Source organism: Protopterus annectens, chromosome 7.part0 (genome assembly GCF_019279795.1).
Source record: "Protopterus annectens isolate FY-2018-M chromosome 7.part0, PAN1.0, whole genome shotgun sequence".
Taxonomy (NCBI): domain Eukaryota; kingdom Metazoa; phylum Chordata; order Ceratodontiformes; family Protopteridae; genus Protopterus; species Protopterus annectens.
The window spans coordinates 164,664,931-164,688,418 of record NC_056739.1 but is presented as its reverse complement, the minus strand read 5'-3'; the positions used below and the strand labels follow the sequence as shown (position 1 = coordinate 164,688,418).

Genomic DNA, 23,488 nt, shown 5'->3' with positions numbered 1-23,488 from the left:
GGATCCCCCAATTTTCTCACACCCTTTACTTAGACAGTTTCTCAGAGGGGCTAAGAATATAAGACCCCCCAGAAAACCACCAACACCAACTTGGGACCTGAACTTCGTTTTAGAAAAGTTAACACTACCTCCTTTCGAACCAACATTCTCAGCAGAACTACAATACTTGTCTTGGAAAACAGCCTTGTTACTGGCTATTACCTCAGCACGCAGGGTCTCAGAACTACAAGCACTTATGGCAGTGGAACCTTTTATCATTTTCCATCAGGACAGAGTCTCTTTACGAACTAACCCTACCTTCATGCCCAAGGTAGTATCCAGTGTGGCTTTGAATCAGACCATTCATTTACCCACCTTTTATCCTAACCCACAGAATAAAGGAGAAAGGCTCCTTCACTTCACAGACAGCTACGTTACTATTTAGATAAGACAAAGATCTTCAGAAAAACTGAACAACTCTTTGTATCATATGCTGCAGGTTCACAAGGAAAGGCTATTTCAAAACGGACCGTCTCCAAATGGATAGCACATTGTATTGGCTTTTGCTACTCGCACCATGGGAAGGCAGTGCCTGTCAATATTAGATCCCATTCTACCAGGGCTACTGCAACCTCAGCAGCCTTTCTCAGAGGGGTTCCAACCAAAGACATTCTGGAGGCAGCTACTTGGAGTTCAGTGCATACCTTTACCAAGCACTACAACCTTCCATTATACTCAAAAACCAGGACTGGTTTTGCCACTGCAGTTCTGCAGGGCATCCTAGCATCACCTAACCCAGTTTAGTACCAACCACCCTTCCATAGCTTTGGGATTCTACCCAAGTGTGATGACTGCAGCAGTATAGCACGTTGAACATAGTACAGTTTTGTACCTACCATAAATGTAGATGTTCGAGTGGTTATACTGCTGCAGTCCAGGTTACCCTCCCTCCATCCCCTCTACATACCAAGGTGTTGGTTACAACTCCATGTACTTCAATCTATTGGATGCATGTCTATATGGTGTATTTGCTAACAGCTAGTACTACTGCTTATTTACTAAGGTATTGTTGCATAGCTATTGTATTGCCTTCCAACTTAGGGGCACCTGACATCTGGGGCAAGAAAAACTGAAGAAAATGGCTTCAGCTGTCTCTTGTCGCACTGACGTCAGGGAAGAAGCGACGACAACCGACGCCAGACCAAGACTTTGGGATTCGGCCAACTGCGGGACCGCCTGACGACAGGATAACCCCAAGTGTGATGATGCAGCAGTATAACCACTCGAACATCTACATTTATGGTAGGTACAAAACTGCACTTTTCTACCCCCATAAGACGAAACCGTTCAGAAAATCAGAGCAGTTGTTTGTCTCTCTTTCACCTAATCGTAAAGGCCAAACAGTATCAAAAGTGACAGCCAAGTGGATTACTAGTTGCATTTCCTTTGAGAAGAACGGTTTGAAGTTGCTTGGTCCTAAAAGGCCCATTCAACAAGATCCATTACTGCATCAGCAGCTTGTCTGTCTAGGATTCCCATTGATGACATTTGTGCTGCAGCCTCTTGGTTTAAGTTTCATACCTTTGTGACCCATTATAAGTTAGATGTGGTGTCCAGGTGTAGAGCATCCTTTGGTGCTCTGGCATAGCCTTCCAAAGAATTGTGTAGCTGAGGGCTCTGAGCCATCAGTGAAGCAGAATGAGAAGGACAACATCAGGTTTATTAGTTATGTACTTACTTTAACCTGGTGTCTGTGTTGTCCTCTTCTCGTTCTGCTTCACCTCCCACCCAGCCATCTCCCACCACAATGCTTTGGGTTGTAGAGGATACGGAATTGCCTTTGTTGGAACCTATGTTCCATGTTGAGCTCTTGGTTCCTTTTTCTTTATCCTGCTTATAGGGGCAGCAATCTTGATTTGAGAAGGCTGGGCTAGGGGCAGAGGGTTATGGGTAAGGGAGGAGCTCAAGCCTGGCAGCTGAAGTGTGTGGGAGGCAGCCAAGTCGAAAACGAGGATCGGATCCGTAACCCATCAGTGAAGCAAAATGTGAAGAGGACAACACAGATACCAAGTTATGGTAAGTACATAACTAATAATTCCTAAAAAGCACTTTGGAACAGCTCTCGCAACCTTTTAAACCTGGTGCCCTTTTTTCCCCTGACTAAAAAAGGAACTAATTTGGTGGAAAGAGCATGCAGCAGAACTGAGGGCAAGCTTCTGACTAACAGAGACTGACAAAACTATCACTTCAGACAGCTCAGACATAGCTTATGGAACATACCTAGGACAGCTGAAGTTGCAGGGAATTTGGACTCCAGAACAAAATAAACTACACATGAACCAAAAAGAAACGCTGAAGCTTTTTTCTAGCAATGGAAGCCTTCCAGGGCAACCTGAATCCAGGAACTCTGAATATTTGGAAAGACAACACACAATTTATGTGTTACCTAAACAAAGGGTGGACTTGCTCTTAACCCCCGTGCGGTTTAGCGATAAACATATGGCTTCTGGCACAAAAGCTACAACTAGCATTTATAGCATCCTGGATGGATGGTGGGAAGAGAGATATTCCTGGATCTCACACAACGAAGGGGATACCCCAGTATAGATCTCTTTGCCTCTTCTCTGAACAGTTACAAAGGTTCTGTCCAGAACCCATCAAGCAGGGACATGGAATGCAGACACCACCTCCTTCAAATGGATAGACCTCCTCTTGTATACCTTCCCCTCCATTATCCTTAATCCAAAGGGTACTGCTGAAAGTGAAGTCGGACAGGTCAAGCATGATACTCCCTTCTGGCTAAGGCAACACTGGATGTCCTTCAAGGATGCATCTGCAGTACTAACATATGGGTTGTCCCGCCTCAGGCAGCCCTCCGGTCGGCCGGATTCCAAAGTCTGGGTCTGGCCTCGGCTGATGTCGCACTTCACCCGACGTCATAGCTGCTGGGGTATAAAGGCATCAGCCGACGCCATTTTCCTCAGTCTTTCTTGCCGCGCGGTGCCCGAAGCAGAAGCTGCTCGCAAGTGCCGGTCGGTCAGATCCAGAGATTTCTACTACCAAAGACTTCTAAAAAAAGCTAAGTACCCCGTTGGGGACTCTTTCTTGCCTCAGCCAGTGTCAGACAAAGTAAATAATTGTTTAACTTGTGGGAAACAAATACCTCATAAGGATTTCCACTCTTACTGCCTTCCTTGCTTAGGCCCAAACCACGACGTATCAGCTTGTCTAGTCTGTGCTTCCTTCAACCGATGGACACTTAGACGTCGGTCGGAGTTTGCAGAGGAGTTTTTTGGTCCCGCTTTTGCATATAAAATGCCGTCGGAGACTCCGACTACACAATTAGCTAAAAAGCGCAAGGAAAAGGACCGACACTCGCGGTCCACGGTTTCGGCTGAAACCACGGTTAGGCCAACCGTGAGTGTCTCGGTTTCGGCTGAAACCGAGTCCTCGGTCCTTCGGCCGAAAGCATGCCTCCGATAACCGAGGCCTCACAGAGCATGGCTGAATCTGCTACTGAAATTACTGCTACAGCAGCAGGCACCCAGGATTTGTCAGACACTATTCCTTTAGACATTTCTACCCCTGCACGTGGGGCTGCTAGACCCCCTGCTTCTATGTCTATCCAGGCCTTTTCCAGGGCTAAAGCAGCTAAATCTTCTAAGGCCTTACCTACAAAAGCTCCCTCACACAGGCCTACCTCTAGTTCCCAGATACTCAGCCTGGCTGAGGATCTTATTTCTTTGATCAGGGGATCCCAACCCCACCCAGACAGGGCCTCTCAACCTCCTCCAGATAAGAGGCCTAGGACTGAACCTGTCTCTACAGACTATTCCTCGGATGACTCAGATATTTCAGACCATCAGGAAGGCCCATATTCTCCTTATGAGGATTCTGATGCAGAAGACTCCATTCCTTCTGCTTCTCCTCCTGAAGAATTTTCTTTTGGGGAAACCCTACACTCTGTGAGGGAACACTTCCAATGGCAGGGCCAGGATTTTTCAGATTCAAGGAAAAGGCTAAGGACTTTTTTACACTTACCACAGCATAGGCCTTTAGCCATTCCTCCAGTACTATCAGTTGTTGATGATGCATATAATGATGCCAGTACTGCCCCTGATTCTCTTCCTCCGGCCCCTGCCAAGCCTGACAGATATTACAGGGTCCCGGACACACACTACCACTTGTATAAGGCTCATGTTGCAGACCCAGAAACCATTTCACAGGGCCCTAAAGGTGTGGCAGCTGCCTCTGCCAAAAACCCTCTTCCCTCTAAAAGGGAATCTAGAGCATTAGAGAGATGGGGTAAAAGGTTTATACATCTGCTACTCTTTCGGCCAGGGCCTTAAACTGTCAATTTCACATGATTCAGTACCAGGAATTTTTGTTAGACCAGCTAAATAAAAAACTGTCCTCTCCTGAACCTATAGACCGCAAGTCCCTTCAGGATTTGGTACATAACTCTCAGCAGGTCAGTAATCATTTCTTAAAATGTGGCTATGATGCACTGGAGGCTTCCTTTAGATCAGCTATGACTGGAGCAGTGATTCGAAGGCATGCCTGGTTAAAAGAGCAATCCTTACCAGACCAATCCTTACCAGACCATGTTAAGTCAAAACTCCTAGATGCTCTTATGGAGCAACAAAGTTTGTTTGGCTCCCCTGCACAGGAGGTTCTAAAGAAAGTGGAAGAAAAAGCAAAATCTGTCCAAACAGTCAAGGATTTCTTGCAGGTCCAACCTCCGAGGTTTAGCAGAAATTGGCCTTCGAAGAATTGGTCCTTTCCAGACACCTCCAGAGCACAGAGAGGCAGAAATAGACGCCCAAGAGGCAGAGGTCAATCTAGGGGTGCCTACAGGGGACGTCAGTGGCAACCTGCCACAGCTGCAACTACAACCACTTCCACAGGACAGACACAATGACTTGGCTCTGGTTCCGTCTACCAGGGTACAACTGGAAGCACCCTTGGGCGGAAAGCTAGCCTTATTTTCCGACAACTGGCATTGCATTACAGGAGACAAATGGACTTTACAAACAATAGACAACGGCTACAGGTTTCACTTCCACACTCTACCAAAAAAGAGAGGAATGCCAAACCTTCCACCAAACCAAAAAACAGAGGCTTAAAAACAAATCAACAACTTACTAAGGTTGAGAGCTATAGAAAAGGTACCACCTATGGAACAAGGCCAAGGATTTTACTCCAGACTATTCCTTGTACCAAGAAAAGAAAATCAATGGAGACCTATTCTTGACTTGTCCGCACTGAACACATACCTCATTGTTCCAAAATTCAAAATGCTGACCCTCCAGCAACTTCTTCCCATGCTGGGCAAGGAGTCTTGGCTGGTGACTCTAGATCTCAAGGAGGCATACCTGCACGTCCCTATACGACCAGATTGCAGAAGACACCTCAGATTTCTTGCAGGATCAGAGCATTATCAATTCTCAGCATTGCCCTTTGGCTTATCTACTGTGCCCAGAGTATTCACGAAATGCCTGGCATCAGTAATTGCTCATTGCAGGCTTCAGGGAATTCAAATTTACCCATACCTGGACGACCGCCTAATACAAGCGGACAACAAGACAAAATTAACAAAAGATTTGGCAAATGTCATACAACTGTTGCAAGCCTTGGGGTACACAGTCAACATTCAAAAGTCAAGGCTAGTACCATCCCAAAGGATAACATTTTTGGGTGCAGAACTGGATACAACAACTCAGATGGCTTTTCTCACAGAAGAAAAACAAAAGCAACTACCAGTTTATTTCATGACATTAACAACACAAACTCAGCTTACTGCAAGGAAAGTCCTGCAAGCCCTGGGTTACATGGCATCCTGCATAATATTGATCCCGCATGCCAGGCTGCATATGAGAAAGTTGCAATGGTACCTAAGGAATGTATGGTCTCAACACAAGCACAGACTAGAAGCCCAGATTCCAATAATTCCATGCCTGAAAAAAGAATTCATGTGGTGGGCTCAGGCCTGTCAGATGAACAGAGGATTGCCTTTCCACAAACCACATCCAAGCCAGACCATCACCACGGACGCCTCAGACCTAGCCTGGGGGGCGCACATGGAGGACAAGTGTATACAAGGCCTATGGACCCAAGACCAGCTGAATCTACACATAAATCTAAAGGAGATGCTGGCAGTGAAACATGCAATCCAGGCATTCAGACCATTCCTCCAACAAGGTCACCTGCTGATAAGGACAGACAATACCACAGTCATGTGGTACATCAACAAACAGGGAGGTACACACTCATATCCTCTATGCCGGATGGCAATGGACCTGTGGAATTTGGCCCTGAATCTCAACATTCAACTACAGGCCAGATTTGTACCAGGAAAAGAAAATTCACTAGCAGACACCTTAAGCAGAACTACCACGGATGCTCACGAATGGATGATGCATCCAGATATCTTCAAAACCATAACAAAGAAATGGGGAATGCCAGAGATGGACCTGTTCGCCTCCCCACACAACCACCAATTGAAGAAATTCTGCTCAAGAGCATACCACCCACTTGCCTGGAAGGTGGACTCCCTTTCCTTCAGCTGGAAAAACCTGACAGCATATGCATTTCCACCTCTTCCTTTGATGTACAAAGTCCTACTGAAGATCAGAGAGGAACAGCCAAAGGTAATCCTGATAGCTCCAGACTGGCCAAGGCAACATTGGTACCCGCTACTGAGAAGCATGTCTCGGACACACTCATGGCCTCTACCTCTATGTCCCTTACTTCTAACACAGAACAACTACAAGACCCTGCATCCAAACTTGAAAACACTGCAGCTAGCTGCTTGGAATATTGCATAAAACAAAATAAACCAGATTTATCTCAGAGGGTTAAGGACATTATCCTGGAGGCACGCAGACCCTCCACAAGGAAAACGTATTCATCCAAATGGAAAAGATACCTCCTTTGGAGTGCAGCAAAGGGAGAAAATGTCTCATTGGCAAACATAGCACACATCCTGGAATACTTAGCAGAACTGTTCCACAATGGCATGTCCTACTCCTCCATTAAGATTCATGCATCAGCAATTTCAGCAGAGTACAACATGGATCCTCCTGTCTTCTCTCCTCAGGCAGTTCTTGAGAGGAATCAAAAATGTAAAGCCTCCAAGGAAACCACCTTTACCTACATGGGATCTCAACTTTGTGCTGGAAAAATTAACACTTCCCCCTTTTGAACCAGCAGCAACAGCAGACTTACAGTTCTTATCTTGGAAAACTGCTTTCCTGCTAGCAATCACTTCAGCAAGAAGGGTATCTGAGTTACAGGCATTAATGGCAGTACAGCCTTTCCTTATCTTCCATCAGGATAGAGTGTCTCTGAGAACTAATCCTACTTTTATGCCAAAAGTGGTCTCCAGGGTATCATTGAACCAAGCGATTCATTTACCTACATTCTTCCCCAACCCACAGAACAGGGGGGAAAGACTACTACATACCTTGGATGTGCACAGACAATTACGCTACTATCTGGACAGAACTAAGACCAACAGAAAAACTGACCAGCTTCTGGTAGCATATGCAACAGGAGTGCAAGGAAAAGCAATTTCAAAACAGACAATCTCAAAATGGATAGGAAATTGCATTAGATTTTGCTACTCTTTTCATGGAAAGACAACTCCTGAAAATATCAGGCCTCACTCCACAAGAGCTACAGCCACCACTACAGCTTTCCTACGAGGAGTGGCTACCAAAGACATTTTAGAAGCTGCTACTTGGAGCTCCGTGCATACCTTTGCCAAGCATTATAATCTTCCCTTATACTCCAGATCCCGAGCAGGTTTTGCAACTGCTGTTTTGCAAGGGATCTTAACTACACCATCTTTATCTTAGTGCCTCCTCCCCCAGTTTGGCTATGGTATTCTACCCATATGTTAGGACTGCAGATGCATCCTTGAAGGACATAGTACAGTTTTGTACTTACCATAAATGTAGATGTCCGATAGGTATGCATCTGCAGTCAGGATTACCCACCCTCCTTCCCCTCTGTGGTATTCCTAGGGTACTTACCCCTCTTTTAGCTAGCTGGGGGAATCTATTATGGTGTATTTGTTTGTATGTATATATGTATTTTGCTTTATACTGTTTGGAATTATTTGCATTTATCCATATTTAGCCTTCCTAGAGGGCACCTGGCATCTGGGGCAAGAAACACTGAGGAAAATGGCATCGGCTGATGCCTTTATACCCCAGCAGCTATGACGTCGGGTGAAGTGCGACATCAGCCGAGGCCAGACCTAGACTTTGGAATCCGGCCAACCGAAGGGCTGCCTGAGGCAGGACAACCCATATGTTAGGACTGCAGATGCATACCTATCGGACATCTACATTTATGGTAGGTACAAAACTGTACTTTCTCCCTTCTGTTGACCCTCAGCGAGGAACGATTATTACACATTCCTCTGGTGAAAGAGCCAACACAAGAAGTCTGAACTCCATCCATACCTGAGCACATTCAAGCTAACAGCATGGAGGCAAGAAAACCAATTACCAGTAAATCATACTCCTCAAAATGGAAAAGGTTTTCTGTTTGGTGTGCCAGACTAAAAGTTTGATGCTACGTAATGCTGCCATGAGTGAAGTGTTGGAATACCTTTCTTATTCAAGTATTAAGATTCATGCACCTGCCATTTCTGCTTGCATACTATGCTGTACTCGCCCCTATTTGAAACAATTTCTTAAAGGGGTAATACAGCTGAGACTATCTGGGGAAACCCAGTTACCTCAACTATGCATTGGAAAAGCTTACCCTGATGCCTTTGAGCCAAGCTTCCTCAGCCTCTCTAAAGATGCATACATGGAAGACAACTCTGCTGATAGCAGTTCTCAGCCAGGTGGGTCTCAGAACTCCAAACCCTAATGTGCAAAGAACCCTTCACTGTATTCTGTAGGGCTAGAGTTACCCTGAGAACTAGCCAATCCTTCATACCCAAGCCATTCTCTTGAAACCAAGCTATACACCTACAAGTGTTTTTCCCTAATCCTCAGAATAAAGCTGAACAGATTCAGCATTCACTGGATGTGCACTGACATGAGGTATTACCTTAACAGGGCACAGTCCCCAAATAAGCATAACTTTTGGTGGCCTTTGCGGAGGGAAAAGGTAAACCTGTTTCCAAACTATTTCACCATGAAAGGCAGCTACCAGCATCTGTCAGGGTGTAGTCCACAAGACAGAGCAGCCACCACTGCTTCTTAAAAGGTGTCCCTACTCGGGTCATCTTGGAAGCTGCCACCTGGTCTTTGGTCAACATTGTTGCCAAACATTACTATTTAGGCACTGCATCCAAGGTTAGGGCAGGTTTTGTCACTGCCATTCCACAGAACCTTATGTCCCTGGGGCCCTTAGATAGCAATCCCCCAATTTCCCACTTCTTTATAAACACTTTTAATGAAGTATCACTTAAGACATGGGCAAACGTACATTTATATAAAAGAAAGTCATTTTAATATATTCCCACTTGCAAACGTATATATCATGTGCTTTTTTTTGTATATCAGTCCAACATTTCATAAATTGCTCAGTACTTGCCTTCTCTTAAATATGACTACGCCTTTAAATAATTATTCTGCATGTATTCCCATCATGTCTATTTTTTTCTTTGTAATTTGCTCTTACCCATTTCTAAAGATCCCACTTCAGTTTTTTTATCTGTTACAATATTCAGTACTTTAAGTACAGGTGGTTTAGACTGATTTCAATTTTGTAGTAATTATTTTTTTTGGCAGTCACCAGAATTAAACTTGGGAAACCTATACTATGTCTAGGCAAGTCTGATCTTGTATCCCAGCTAAAAAAAAAAAATCCTTCATCAACTTTCTTACCCAATATTTCTGACAGTACCCTGTAGGAAATTTTTGAAGTCTGCAAACTCTTTACACTCCCAAAACATGTATTCCTAGTTACTTTATCCTCATCACACCTCCAGCATTTGCCATCTACCTGAGGGAAAAATTCTTTGGTGTCTGTTTGGGGCATAAAAATGCTTAGTGAAACACTTCAAGTAAAAATCCTAAGGCTTCTAAACTTGTTGCTTACTTTGGGAGTCATACATATCCTCTCATTGTTTCCTTGTGAATTGTATATCCAGTGTAAATCTTTTCTAAGCTCCTCTGATGGATTCCTATAGTTATAGTGCAAAATGTATATGCCCTACTAATTATCCCTTTTTTAACAGTAGCTTCTGTTCTAGATTTAACTAAAAACTCTCATCAGAACAGATGTTTTGCTTAATATTCCCCTATCCATTTCCCTTTCTCTCTCTATACTGTATCAATCCCTGATAGGGAAGGCAGTGTCTAGCCTGCAGTGCAACAGTCTTCTTGGCCTTTTCCCATTCTGTTATCTTTCTCTCTCGTTATTTGCTCCTAGTACCTTGGTTCCTTTGTCATTTTTTTTCCAATAATTTCCAGCCCCCTTTTGCTTCTCTGTACCTCTGATTGCAGTCATTCTTATTGGCAGATTCTCATTTTGCTGTTCTCATGCTGGCATAGTTCTTACAGTAATTTTCACTACTTTATGAATATACTTTTATTTGGGATGGTTGTTCTTAAGGGTCTGCAATACCCCCCCTCCTCCAGTTTCATCGTCATTATCCCTTTCCAATTTGAATTATAATTTTCTGTTTTTCTACATACATGAGCCTTAACTGTGTAGCTCTAAAATATCCCTTCAAGTCAGTAGTCTTAAACCACCTTGTTCTGTTGGAAGGATCAGTTTATACTACTTGAACTTTGTCCTCTTTCCCTCCCAGATAAATTCCTTCAACTCTTTATAAATTATTGTCCGTAACTTCTTTGATAAAAATATGGCTGACCTGTATATAAAACTAAAAAGACTAAAAACATTTTCACAACTTGTATCTTAGTATCCATATCCATAAACAAGAGCATTCAGTTTCTCATTTTTTGTATTTATTTAGTCTCTTCTAACACATACTTAGCTGCCATAACATAATCCTTTTTAATCTGTACCCCCTAAATACTTCATTTTATCATGTCCCCATAAACGAGTACCAATCTCTGGTTTCAGGAGTCCTCCCAAGGATCAGTACTGCAACATTGACTACGAAGAACATACTACAGCTGTATTACACTTAACTGTAATTGTAGATGTTCATGTAGTTCTGTGTTACAGTACTCCCACCTTCCTTCTGTCTTGTCTGCCTAGCCTATGGCTGGGAGTTGTGGTGGGTCCCCTAAACCTATTCTTCCCCTGCTTCCTCCTCTTCTAGCCCAGATTCCCTCCATCTCAAGTTGAGACTGGTGGGAGGGTCATGTTGTCCACATGCATCAGACTGACTCCACAGCCTAGAAAGACCTGAAGATGGTGCTCATGAGTGCCAGTTTTATATCCAGATGTCTGGATTTTGGTCCTCTGGCTGGAGATGATGCAAAGACACTGAGAATCAGGCCACTCATGGACTTCCCCATGGCAGGAAGACCCGAGGATCAGTACTACAACATTGATGTACTCGAACATCTACAATTGTGGCAGATGTAACAACTGCACTTTTACTAGCATTTTTCTTGAAACACTTTTTTATTGAATTATCACTTGTGACATAGGCAAATTTATATAAAAGTAATCAAACTATTAAGTTCACATTTACAAACATTATATTTCACATATATTCCTCTGTCATATAATCTAAGCAACATTACATAAATTCAATACCTGCCCCCCCCCCCCGTTTTTTTTTTTTAAACAAGAAACATCTTGATTAAACCATTACTTATGACACAGGCAGTCATACGTTTGTATAAATGAAAACAAACTACACACTTTTCTTATCATTGACTTTTTCAAGACTCTATTCTCCTCCTCTCATTTGGCATGAAAGTTGTAAAGCACTTAGCAGCCAAGCTACTCTCTTTCTTCAGCACAGCTCAAGCTGAGTAACTGTTTGGGTGTTTGAAGGTGCTCTTGAAGCTTTGGAAGCTGTCTGGCTGTTGTAGGATGTAACCCCATATAGTGAAGGCTACTGCAGCAGTGATTGCTTGAACATCTTATGGATAGTTTACTTGCATATCTGTACTTTCCATTAGAGAAACAACCAGGGAGGAAACGTTTGAGGTATACTTGGTAGCCTTCAAGTGGTATGCCCACCAGGAGGGACGGGATCATAGCAACTGGACTAGAATCCACTCAGCTCGAATGACTGCGGAGCATTTAAAAAACTTTATGGATCTGGAAATAACTGACTATCCGGATTATGAAAAAGTAAATAAAGGCATTGTTAGCAAAAGCTGTCTCCTAACTGTAAGGTCTCAATTGTGCAATTTAAGATATGTGCTTAAAATATGGCTAGAGTCTAAAGGTCATCATTTGAAAAGCAGGGTTCAAATAACAAATTCACCACCATAACAGAAACAGGCAAGCAAAAACTGAGGGTAATGCTACTCAATGCTAGAAGTCTAAATCTCAAAATGCACTCTCGAGGCACTCCTTAAAATGGAGAACATCAATATGTGTGCAGTGACTGAGACCTGGTTCAAGGCTCCAGAGAGCACCCCTGCACTACCAGGCTATAACTCATACCACACTTTTCGGCCATGTAACCTGGACCGAAACACCAAAGGCAGAGGTGTGTCCATATTCATTAAGGATGTCCACACCTCCAGGCTAGTTGCTCAGCATAATGCATCCGAGGTTATCCAAGTGCAACTAACTCTGGGCAAAACTGCAATCCAAGTTATAGCTTGCTACAGATCCCCCACCATGCCCCAGGATTCCCACTCCCCTTTTCTCGATGTACTGGAAAATATTATGGTTCAACCAAACACCCTAATAATGGGCGACTTCAACTACCCCACCATTAACTGGGAAAACTACTTGTGTACCAACTCCTTAGATCAGTGCTTTCTGGAATTCATAAGCTCCAATGCACTAGATCAATTTATCCACACCCTCACCAGGGGCACCAATATCCTAGGCCTAGTCATTACCAACATGAGTGACCGGTGTTCCACACCTGAAGTCAACTCTTCCTTGGTCCTATCTGACCATAAGCTTATCACCCTTGATGTCCATAGCCCGCCCCCCCATTAAGGAAACCACAGTAAAAAATTTCTCCAAAGCCAAACTTCATGCTTCTTAAGACAGAAGTGGTGAACTTCATGACATCCATGCAGATGGACATTACAGTTACAACTGCTGAATCCTACACAAATGCACTCTTTAAGCACTTACACAAGTGCATGGAACGTGCTATCCCAAACAGAACCAAGATGCTGTCCTCCAAAAAACGGAAGCCAAAAACACAGCATCTATGGGACCGGACAACATCCCAGGCTGTGTTTTACACAAACTTCAGAACTAACTGTTTCCCCACTTAAGCACCATGTTCAATAGCAGCCTCGCATCAGGCTTTGTGCCCTCTGAATGGTGCACAGCAACAGTTATCACACTCCGCAAAGGGAGAGCCACCACTGATCCCGGGAACTATCGACCAATTAGCCTGACGAGCCTGGTCTGCAAGGCCGTGAAACATATCATCATGGAACTCATAAACAGACATTAGTAACCTCCAAACTCTGGATCCCACCCCGTTCGGGTTTGTGAAAGGCAGATCATGCCTCCTGAACCTGATCGACGACTTTGAGGCAGTCACCAAAGCTGTGGATGAGGGTAAGGTGGTTCACACAGCCTATCTTGACCTCGCCAAGGCTTTCGACACCATCCCCCATTCTGGAATTATAGCTAAACTCACTAAACTAGATATAAATCCCTACGTCACAAGATGGGTTGCCAACTGGCTCACTGACAGAACCCACACTGTAAAAGTTGCAGACTCCAAATATGACTTCAAAGCAGTGACAAGTGGAGTACAACAGGGTTCCGTCCTGGGACCTCTCCTATTTGGTATCTACTTCTCTGAAGTACAGGCTAACACAGAAGGCCTCTGGCTAATGAGGTTCGCAGATGACTACAAATTAGGAGCCATAGTCAAGTCCCCAAATGATGTGGGCATCCTACAGAAGGGCCTCACTGAGACAGATGCCTGGTGCCACAGCCATGGCCTCAAGCTCAATGCCAAAAAGTGCAGTGTTCATCCCCTTTGGTAAAAACTCTGTACCCATGAACTACCATATAGGCAGCAATCTACTTAACACAGAATGCATGATAGAGACCTTGGGACCCAGGTGGACCGCAGTGTCTCCTTTGATAGTCACATCGCCACAGTAGTCAGGAAGTCCTTCTACGTGGCACACCTCATCATCCAGGAAAAAGAGGTCATTGTTCCCCTCTACTCGACACTCATTAGACCCATTATAGAGTACAAAGCCCCTTCTGGAATGTACCTCACAAGACATCTGCAGCAGCTGGAAAGGCCACAGACATACATCGCAAAGAGGATTACTGGCCTCAAACAAATGCCCTACACTGACCGCCTCAAAAGACTCTAGCTTTACTCCGTAGCATATCGCCTACTCCGAGGTGATCTCTGCCTAACATATAAAGCTATGTCAAACCCAGAGCTGTTTGACATGCTACACCTAAAGAAATCCCAATCCCTCCGAGCTACACGCTCTAGGGACCTAAACCTTGTCACCACAATAAACAGGACATGCTGGAGGGATAGAGTCCTGTCCCAGAGACTTCCTATACTCTGGAACAAGCAACCCATCTATGTCAAGCAAAGTTCTTCATTGGCAATCTTCAAGAAAAATCTTGATGAGTGGATGGGAATTAGGAAATACACCCCGGGGATCACTTCTGTGTCTCTGCTGGACAGTCATCATCATCTTTTGGCTTTTCCCGTTAGGGGTCGCCACAGCGAATCATCTCTTTCCATTTCTTCCTGTCCTCTGCATCTTGCTCTGTCACACCAACCGCCTGCATGTCCTTTCTCACCACGTCCATAAACCTTATCTTAGGCCTTCCTCTTTTCCTCTTACCTGGCAGCTCCATCCTTAGCATCTTTTTCCCAATATACCCATCATCCCTCCTCAGCACATGTCCAAACCAACGCAATCTCGCCTCTCTTGCTTTGTCTCCAAACTGTCCAACATGAGCTGACCCTCTAATATACTGATTCCTAATACTATCCATCCTAGTCACACCGAGTGCAAATCTTAACATCTTTAACTCTGCCACATCCAGCTCTGACTCCTGCCTTTTTGTCAATGCCACTGTCTCCAACCCATGTAACATAGCTGGTCTCACTACTGTCTTGTAGACCTTCCCTTTCACTCTTACTGGTACCCGCCTGTCACAAATCACTCCTGACACTCTTCTCCACCCATTCCACCCTGCCTGTACTCTCTTCTTCACCTCTCTCCCACATTCACCATTACTCTAAACTGTTGATCCCAAGTACTTAAACTCGTCCACTTTTACCAACTCTACTCCCTGCATCCTCACCATTCCTCTACCCTCCCTCTCATTTACACACATGTATTCTGTCTTAGCCCTGCTGACCTTCATTCCTCTGCTCTCTAGAGCATATCTCCACCTATCCAGAGTCTCCTCAACCTGATTCCTACTCTCACTACAGATCACAATGTCATCTGCAAACATCATAGTTCATGGGGCCTCCTGTCTGAGCTCATCTGTCAACTTGTCCATCACCACTGCAAATAAGAAAGGACTCTGTGCTGATCCTTGATGTAATCCCACCTCCACCTTAAACGGATCTGTCACTCCTACTGCAGTCGTCACCACTGTCACACTACCCTCGTACATATCCTGTACCACTCTTCCATACTTCTCTGCCACTCCCGACTTCCTCATACAATACCACAACTCTTCTCTAGGCACCCTGTCATACGCTTTCTCCAAGTCTACAAAGACACAATAAAACTCCTTCTGACCTTCTCTGTATTTCTCCAATAACACTGTCAGAGCAAACATTGCATCTGTAGTGCTCTTTCCTGGCATGAAACCATACTGCTGATCACTAATCATCACCTCCCTTCTTAACCTAGCTTCTACTACTCTCTCCCATAACTTCAAGCTGTGACTGATCAATTTTATCCCTCTGTAGTTACTGCAGCTCTGCACATCACACTTATTCTTAAACATCGGTACCAAAACACTTTTTCTCCACTCCTCAGGCATCCTCTGACTTTTCAAAATTTCATTCAACAATCTAGTTAAAAATTCCACTGCCATTTCTCCTAAGCACCTCCATGCTTCCATTGGGATGTCATCTGGGCCAACAGCCTTTCCATTCTTCATCCTCTTCATAGCTGTCCTTACTTCCTCCTTGCTAATCTGTTTCACTTCCTGATTCACTATCCCCACATCATCCAACCTTCTCTCTCTCTCATTCTTTTCATTCATCAGCCTCTCAAAATACTCTTTCCATGTACTCAACATACTCTCCTCTCTTGTGAGTACCTTTCCCTCACTATCCTTTATCACCCTTACTTGCTGCACATCTTTCCCAGCTCTGTCCCTCTGTCTAGCCAATCGGTACAGGTCCTTTTCTCCCTCTTTAATGTCCAATCTCTCATACAACTCTCCATATGCCTTATCCTTAGCTTTCGCCACCTCTCTCTTTGCCATGCGCCTCATCTCCTTATACTCCTGTCTACTTTCTTCATCTCTTTGACAAGTCCCACTTCTTCTTCGCCAGCCTCTTCCTCTGTATACTCTCCTGTACTTCCTCATTCCACCACCAGATCTCCTTGTCCTCCCTCCTCTGTCCAGATGTCACACCAAGAACCTTTCTAGCTGTCTCCCTTACTAGTTTTGCTGTAGTTATCCAGCTATTCGGTAACTCTCCACTGCCTCCCAGTGCCTGTCTTAACTTTTCCCTAAACTCCACTTCACAATCACCCTTTTTTAACTTCCACCATTTAATCGTTGGCACTGCTTTCACACTCCTCCTCTTCTTGATCACCAACATCATCCTACAGACCACCATTCTATGCTGCTTAGCTACACTTTCCCCTGCCACCACTTTACAGTCTCCAATCTCCTTCAGACTGGCCCTCCTACATAGGATATAATCCACCTGTGTGCATCTTCCTCCACTCTTGTATGTCACCCTATGCTCCTCCCTATTCTTAAAATATTTATTCACCACAGCCATGTCCATCCTTTTCGCAAAATCCACAATCATCTGACCTTCTGCATTCCTCTCCTTAACACCATACCTACCCATCACTTCCTCATCCCCTCTGTTCACTTCACCAACATGCCCATTAAAGTCCGCTCCAATCACTAGTCTCTCACCCTTGGGTACACTCACCACAACTTCATCCAACTCGCTCCAAAATTTCTCTTTCTCATCCATCGCACACCCAACTTGTGGAGTATATGCACTAACAACATTCATCATTACACCATCATTTTCGAGCTTCATAAACATCACTCTGTCAGACACTCTCTTCACGTCTAAAACGCTCTTGGCATATTGTTCCTTTAGTATAACCCCTACCCCATTTCTCCTGCCATCCACACCATGGTAGAACAATTTGAACCAGTTTCCTAAACACCTGGCCTTACTTCCCTTCCATCTGATCTCTTACACGCACAATATATCAACCTTCCTTCTCTCCATCATATCAGCTAGCTCTCTTCCTATACCAGTCATACTGCCAACATTCAAAGTTCCTACCCTCACTGCTACACTCCTAGCCTTCCTCCTCTCTTCCTGCCTTCGGGCATGCCTTCGCCCTCCTCTTCTCCTTCGGCCAGCAGTAGCCCAATTTCCTCCAGCACCCTGTTGGCTAACAGTACTGGTGGCGGTCGTTGTTAACCCGGGCCTCGACTGATCCTGTATGGAAATATGAAATTTTCTTGCCATAAGTTATGTGGCAGAATTTTTACGCCGGATGCCTTTCCTGACGCAACCCTCCCCATTTATCCAGGCTTGGGACCGGCACAAAGAAATGCACTGGCGTGTGCATCCCCAGTGGCTGGGTTGTCTCTGCTCGACAGTGGCACTGGAAAGTAACTTTCTTGGGTGGCGTAAGCCATGGAACCTTGTTGGCTAGGCTTACATAAGCCCTTGGGCCGATAGCCTAGTACCTACCTATGAACCTATAAATGATAGAAATCTTAGCCATGCATTTAAAAGGGCTTCTTTGCTATACAAGTGTCTGTCCCAAACTGGGAGGATACTAAAAAGTTTGTTGTAGTATGGAGGTTGTTATGTAGTGAAACTAAAAGTTGCTTTGTGCCAATGGCAAACTAAGCATTTGTCGCAGTCTAGTAAGAGAGAGAATATAAACTGTAGTCCTACTCTGCTTTAAAAGTGAGAAAACTTGTCACATAGTTATTCTACTAGAAATAGCTGTTATACGTGTGAAATCTGTACCGAATGAAAAGCATGAAACTAATGATGCTGTACTTGTGGAATGTGATTGTTTTCTAGAATAAGAGAGTCCAGCCATCTGCTGTTGAGCTACAGCAAAGATAATTGTGTAGTTTCCTAAGCGATGACAGGGAGCTGCAGGAATACTAGCTTCAGGTACTTTGGCCACACTTAAATAGGTACAGTATGTTTGTAAAAAGAAGATACTCTCTAAAAAGTTTTTGAAGTAGTCTATATTCTTGGCAATAGGAAACAGAATCAAATTATTAAAATTTAAATGCAAACTTTTTTGAAAAGATAGTTCAGCCTTTTGGCTGTAGTTCCACTATAACAGGTTAAATGGTAGTAAAGAGAAAAATACTCCACTTTAATTTGTGATGGCTATAGGAAGAATGTTGTTATTTTGAATAGACTACCTTATCAGTGTAGAGAGGAACAAGCATGCAGATAAACCTACAAGTGCACCTCTACCTAACCTGAAAAATTGGAGTGAACAAGCACCAGACATACACTTGAGTATACGACTCCTAGCAAAAAATCAAGGAATAGGTTAGAAAGGAATGAAGGTATAACATTTGGTTAAAGATATAGAAAGAAGAAACTACACCATTTAAAGAGATATTCTAGTATATACTTAAAGCACAGCAACCTTTAGAGGTAAAACTAGTAAAAGGGAAGGGGCTGATATTGCAATCTCAGTGTTCCAGAGCATGGAACAGAAATGACAAGTAGAACTGGAGAGAAGGAATCACTTTCTGAAGGAATGTATTCCAAGGGGATGAAGTTAGAAAGTATGGAAAATGCATTACCTAAGTCAGAAGCCTAAACTTTGTTTAAAAAGGAAAGCCTCAGAAATGGAGAATTCTCAACAGCGGTTGAGTACTGTGAAATCAAAACTTAATAAATAAATTAAAAAAAAATCACTATTGCAGTAAAAGAAAAAAAAAACTGTACCTGGTCAGAGTTCTAAACCAGTTTCTGTCAGTGTAAGACCAAAAACTCAAATAAGGGAAGATGCAGGCAACACATATTTGTAAATAAGGGAAAAAAGCGCTACAGATGCACTTTATTTTGCAATGCCCTCTGCAGAGAGAGAAACAAAGAAATTCATAAGGTGGTGTTCACTCACACAGAGATTAAGGGAGAGGGACTTATAGAAGAAGAAATTGAGAGGGGCTGGCCACTCACACTTAGGAGACTATCCTAAAGAAAGAGAGGCAAAGTAGAGAGTATTGTCCACTAAAATACAAGATAACCTTGAACAGAAAATATTTTGGTGAAAGAAAGCATGGGAATACTAAAAAGAAGAAAGTGAGTGCGGCAGGTTAGGTTTGTAAAGGAAAAGATAGTAGGGAAATGCAAGTAGAAATAACACGACACTAAGGATTTTCTGTCCTTCTTCAAACTTAGCTGGCCCATTAATTGGGAGTCAGGTGTTCCAAGTTAGGTGAGAACCCTACAGCCCATTCATTCCTGTCCAGGAAATCAAATCGGCCCTCCATTCTCCAGCAAGAGTTTGGTAGCAGGCAAATGGCCAGCTTGCTTGTCCTGGGTGTGCTGACCTACCCCCCCCCCCACCCGACATCTCCTATGAGTCTGTAGTTGTGGACTGTACAGGAAAAGCTTGCCTCTACATGTCAGTTTTCATCAGCTGCACAGTGTGAATGCACTGTGGAAGCATGGGTTTGGCTGAGTTAGAACTCGGCTTAAGTGTTCATGCTAATTATCATCAATGTGGCAAGCAAGAGATACATCTGTCTCTCCAGAATGGATGAGGTTGCAACAGCTGCTTATTACTATCCTCCCCAGCCAGCTTTTTCATGCACCAAAGTAGCTGAGTGAACTTGAATCACATATGTCATAGTCAGAGCTTTGTCTCTGTATGCTGCGAAGTTGGCAGTACAAAGTGAGACATCAGCACCCTCTACTTCACAAGAGACTCCTTGAAGGCTTTGGCCGAGACGTCAGAGATTTGAAGCTTTTTTATTAAATCTTTTGGTGGACTTTGTGGTTGTTGCTTTTTCACAAGAGACTGAGCCTGGGAACACTCCAAATTTGGCTAAGCTTCGGGTAAGCCAGATAAATTTTAAAACTGCGCAGTAGGGGAGTTGATACTTTTTGTTTTCTTCCTCTACTCAGTGTTCCCATTTACTGTCTTATTGTGAGCTATGAAATTATTTATTGTACAAAGTGAGTAAGGTTATAGAGGAAGAAGTATGTCAGATATCTATTATTGGTGCCCAAAGCATTCAGAAACTTAGTGATGAGAATACCACATAGTCATGTATTACAAGTGCACCTAGAAATGGACAACACTAAAGCATGGATCCTAGCGATATTTCAATGGCAAGGAATAATGAGAGGTTGAGAACTTCTGTGCTGGATGCCTTTAGTGCTTCAAGAAAGCCCTTCACCCAGGCTTTAAAAATCCTTTAATTCCAATGTGTGTCATAGTTACCATTTTGAATGTATTGCTCTGGGCATTGTTGATCTTTTGTAAACTTCAGAAATCAGTTTCAATGCATTTTGGTAATTTTAAACTCCAACTACGTACATTAAACTAATGCTAAGCTTATAATTATAATTAGGCAGATAGTTTTATTATTTTTCTGGAATAGATACCTGAGGCAATACTTAAAGATTGAGGAATCTATTTATGTCCAGAATAATGCAACAACTATGCCAGCACTTTAAGGTCAAGTATTTAAAAACTTATTGTACTGTCCTCAGTCATATGGGTTAGTGATGCATTTTAATTGAGCATTATACTTCATGCTGAGAAAAGTTAGAGGTAGATGAGGAAAAACTGGGATCAGTTAATACCATGCCTTCTATTTTTCATTAGAGAAGTACTACAGGTCTTGACTGGGCTTAGTCTGAGTTGTTATTTAGCAGACATCCTTGTGTACTGTTAGATATTGACAGAGAATCTTGAAAAAAAAATTAAAAAATATCGAGTGCAAATCACAAATTATTATATATATTAATATTTTTCTATTAATGAAGCTTTATATAGCTTCAAATTGGTTAGACCCATCTAAAACTTCATGGCAGAACTTTAGAGTTCTAGCGACAAAACATATATTAGCTCATAAATTACTATTAAACCCACAAAATAAAAATGTTAATAATCCAAAAATTTGGGAACAGGTTTTTAATATTATACTAGCATAGTATTTTCAACTTGGAAATATTAATAATTATTTGTGTGTGGAGAGAATTTAGTAATCAACTGTCTATTACTTGCATTTATTTTTATGCTTTTTTATATTTAACTGTATTACACGGAAGCATTCTTGTAAATATTGTATATAGAGTGTGGTTATTAGTGATTATTAGTTAATGCTTGATTTGTGAATATATGTTATTTTTGTTCTTATTTGTGTTTGAAAATAATATAACAATAAAGATTTATTATGGAAAAAAAAAATATATATATATATATATCGTGTGCAGTAATGGACATCTTAGGAAACATGGAGAAAAGCCCAGGCTGCACAACAGGGGTGTATGTAATAGAAACTCTGGAACTGGGGAATTCAAAGCTAGAAAGTAGGTGTAAATTGTAGTCCCAATGTCAGAAAACACAATTTTGGCCGTGTGTCAGATACTGTTCAAAACAGAAAAATTAAATGATGTGAACTATAGGGTTAGAAGCACTAAGAAAAGAGGTCAAAGCAGATGCACCATATCACCGTCCTGAAACTGTGAAAAGAAGTGCAGACCTCTGCAGCTTGCTTAATGGCAGCAAATTGTAGTTCTGGTCAAGAAAAACGATCTCTATGTCTGCAGTGCTGTTAGATTGCATGTGGTTTGTTTCACAGTAGCAATTGATAAGGTTTAAGAAACAACAAAATGCTTTCAGAGCTTCTTGGTAGAACAAATCTGATTCAGCTCCATATTGTGATCATTCCAGGGAAAAATGTTGACTTAAAACCTTGCAGAAAGTCAGAATTGAGAGTGGTTGTGCAAAAAGAGCATAATAATGCATAAAAATTAAGTGGACAGTCCCATAGTGTTGGTCCCAGAGCCTGATGAATGATTACAAGAAACCGACCAGCAGTTAAATTTTTGGCAGCTATCAAATATCTAGGGTTGATGAAATAATTGAAAGGTTGGAGATGGCATGATTCTTGACCCCACTAGACGTAACACACAAATAATAGCAAGTCTGTCAGCTTAAGCCGGGGAAAAGACTTTCAGCAACACTTGTTCCCTTGCTCTATTTTCAGAGCACTCAGACTTGATGCTGTTTACGCAGATGTTGTGATGCACTCTTGAGGACTGAGACTTTTCATCTATGTGTTATCCAGCACAGTGATAAGCTTGCAGGCTAAAGGGCAGGAGATGAATGTTACCTTGCTTAAGTAAAGGCTGTATTAGACTTCCTGAGGCAAACAAGCCTAACTGTTAATGGGAGGATGCTGTTAGCCAGTGCATTGATAACATTGCAGGCTGAAGGGTACAAGCTGAATTCACTAACTGGATCTTATATGCAGCAGTAATTTGGGAGGGCCTGCCAAAAGAAGCATTACCATGGAACACCTTTAGAGCTGCATCTCTGCTACTTCATCTTGTTAAGGTAAAGGATGTACTAGACTCCCTGAGACAAACCTAGCTTGTTAATTGGTTTGTAGGCAGTTGCTAGTCTAATGACCTCAGGGGCCTTTATAAGTCTAGCCATGCTTTACAAAGAAAAGAATCAACCCATATACCTTGTTTGTAAGGGAGACATCTTACCCATTATGTTAACTTCAAGGGCATGTTAGGGATGACACTGGTAAATGTGAGCATATGAAATGGGTAGGGGAATTGTTAGGTCGCAGAAAGAAAAGCTATTCCATGCAGTAAGAATAAAGTGAAGGTCATTCTTTGGGTTATCTGGGTACTATCAAAAGCTTGCACTCCATTTTGCATCTGTAGCATGCAGTTACAGCTCTGACAAAAGAGGGGATTTCCCCTTAAAGTGAAGTGGTCACTAGAGGCAGACTGTGCCTTTAAAGAGGTAAACAAAATACTGTGTTTATAACCTGAGTTAATATTTTCTGATTTTAGCAAGCCTTTTAAAATTTATACTTGGCATCAGATGTGGGCCTTGAAGTTACTCTTAATTCCGTGGTGGAGAACCCTGACTATGACCTAGGTGACAGTGGTTTGAACAGTGGCCTTGGGACTGGAGGAGCTTGGCAGAAAGGGAGAGGAATGAAGGCAGTG

The 23,488-nt window shown here is 42.9% G+C and overlaps 1 protein-coding gene across 1 annotated transcript in view; it reads left to right on the top strand.

The window, feature by feature from the left end:
• The window catches only part of STK38 (serine/threonine kinase 38), a 1,097,533-nt gene that overhangs the window by 328,668 nt on the left and 745,377 nt on the right, over positions 1 to 23,488 (top strand). The window lies entirely within an intron of this gene.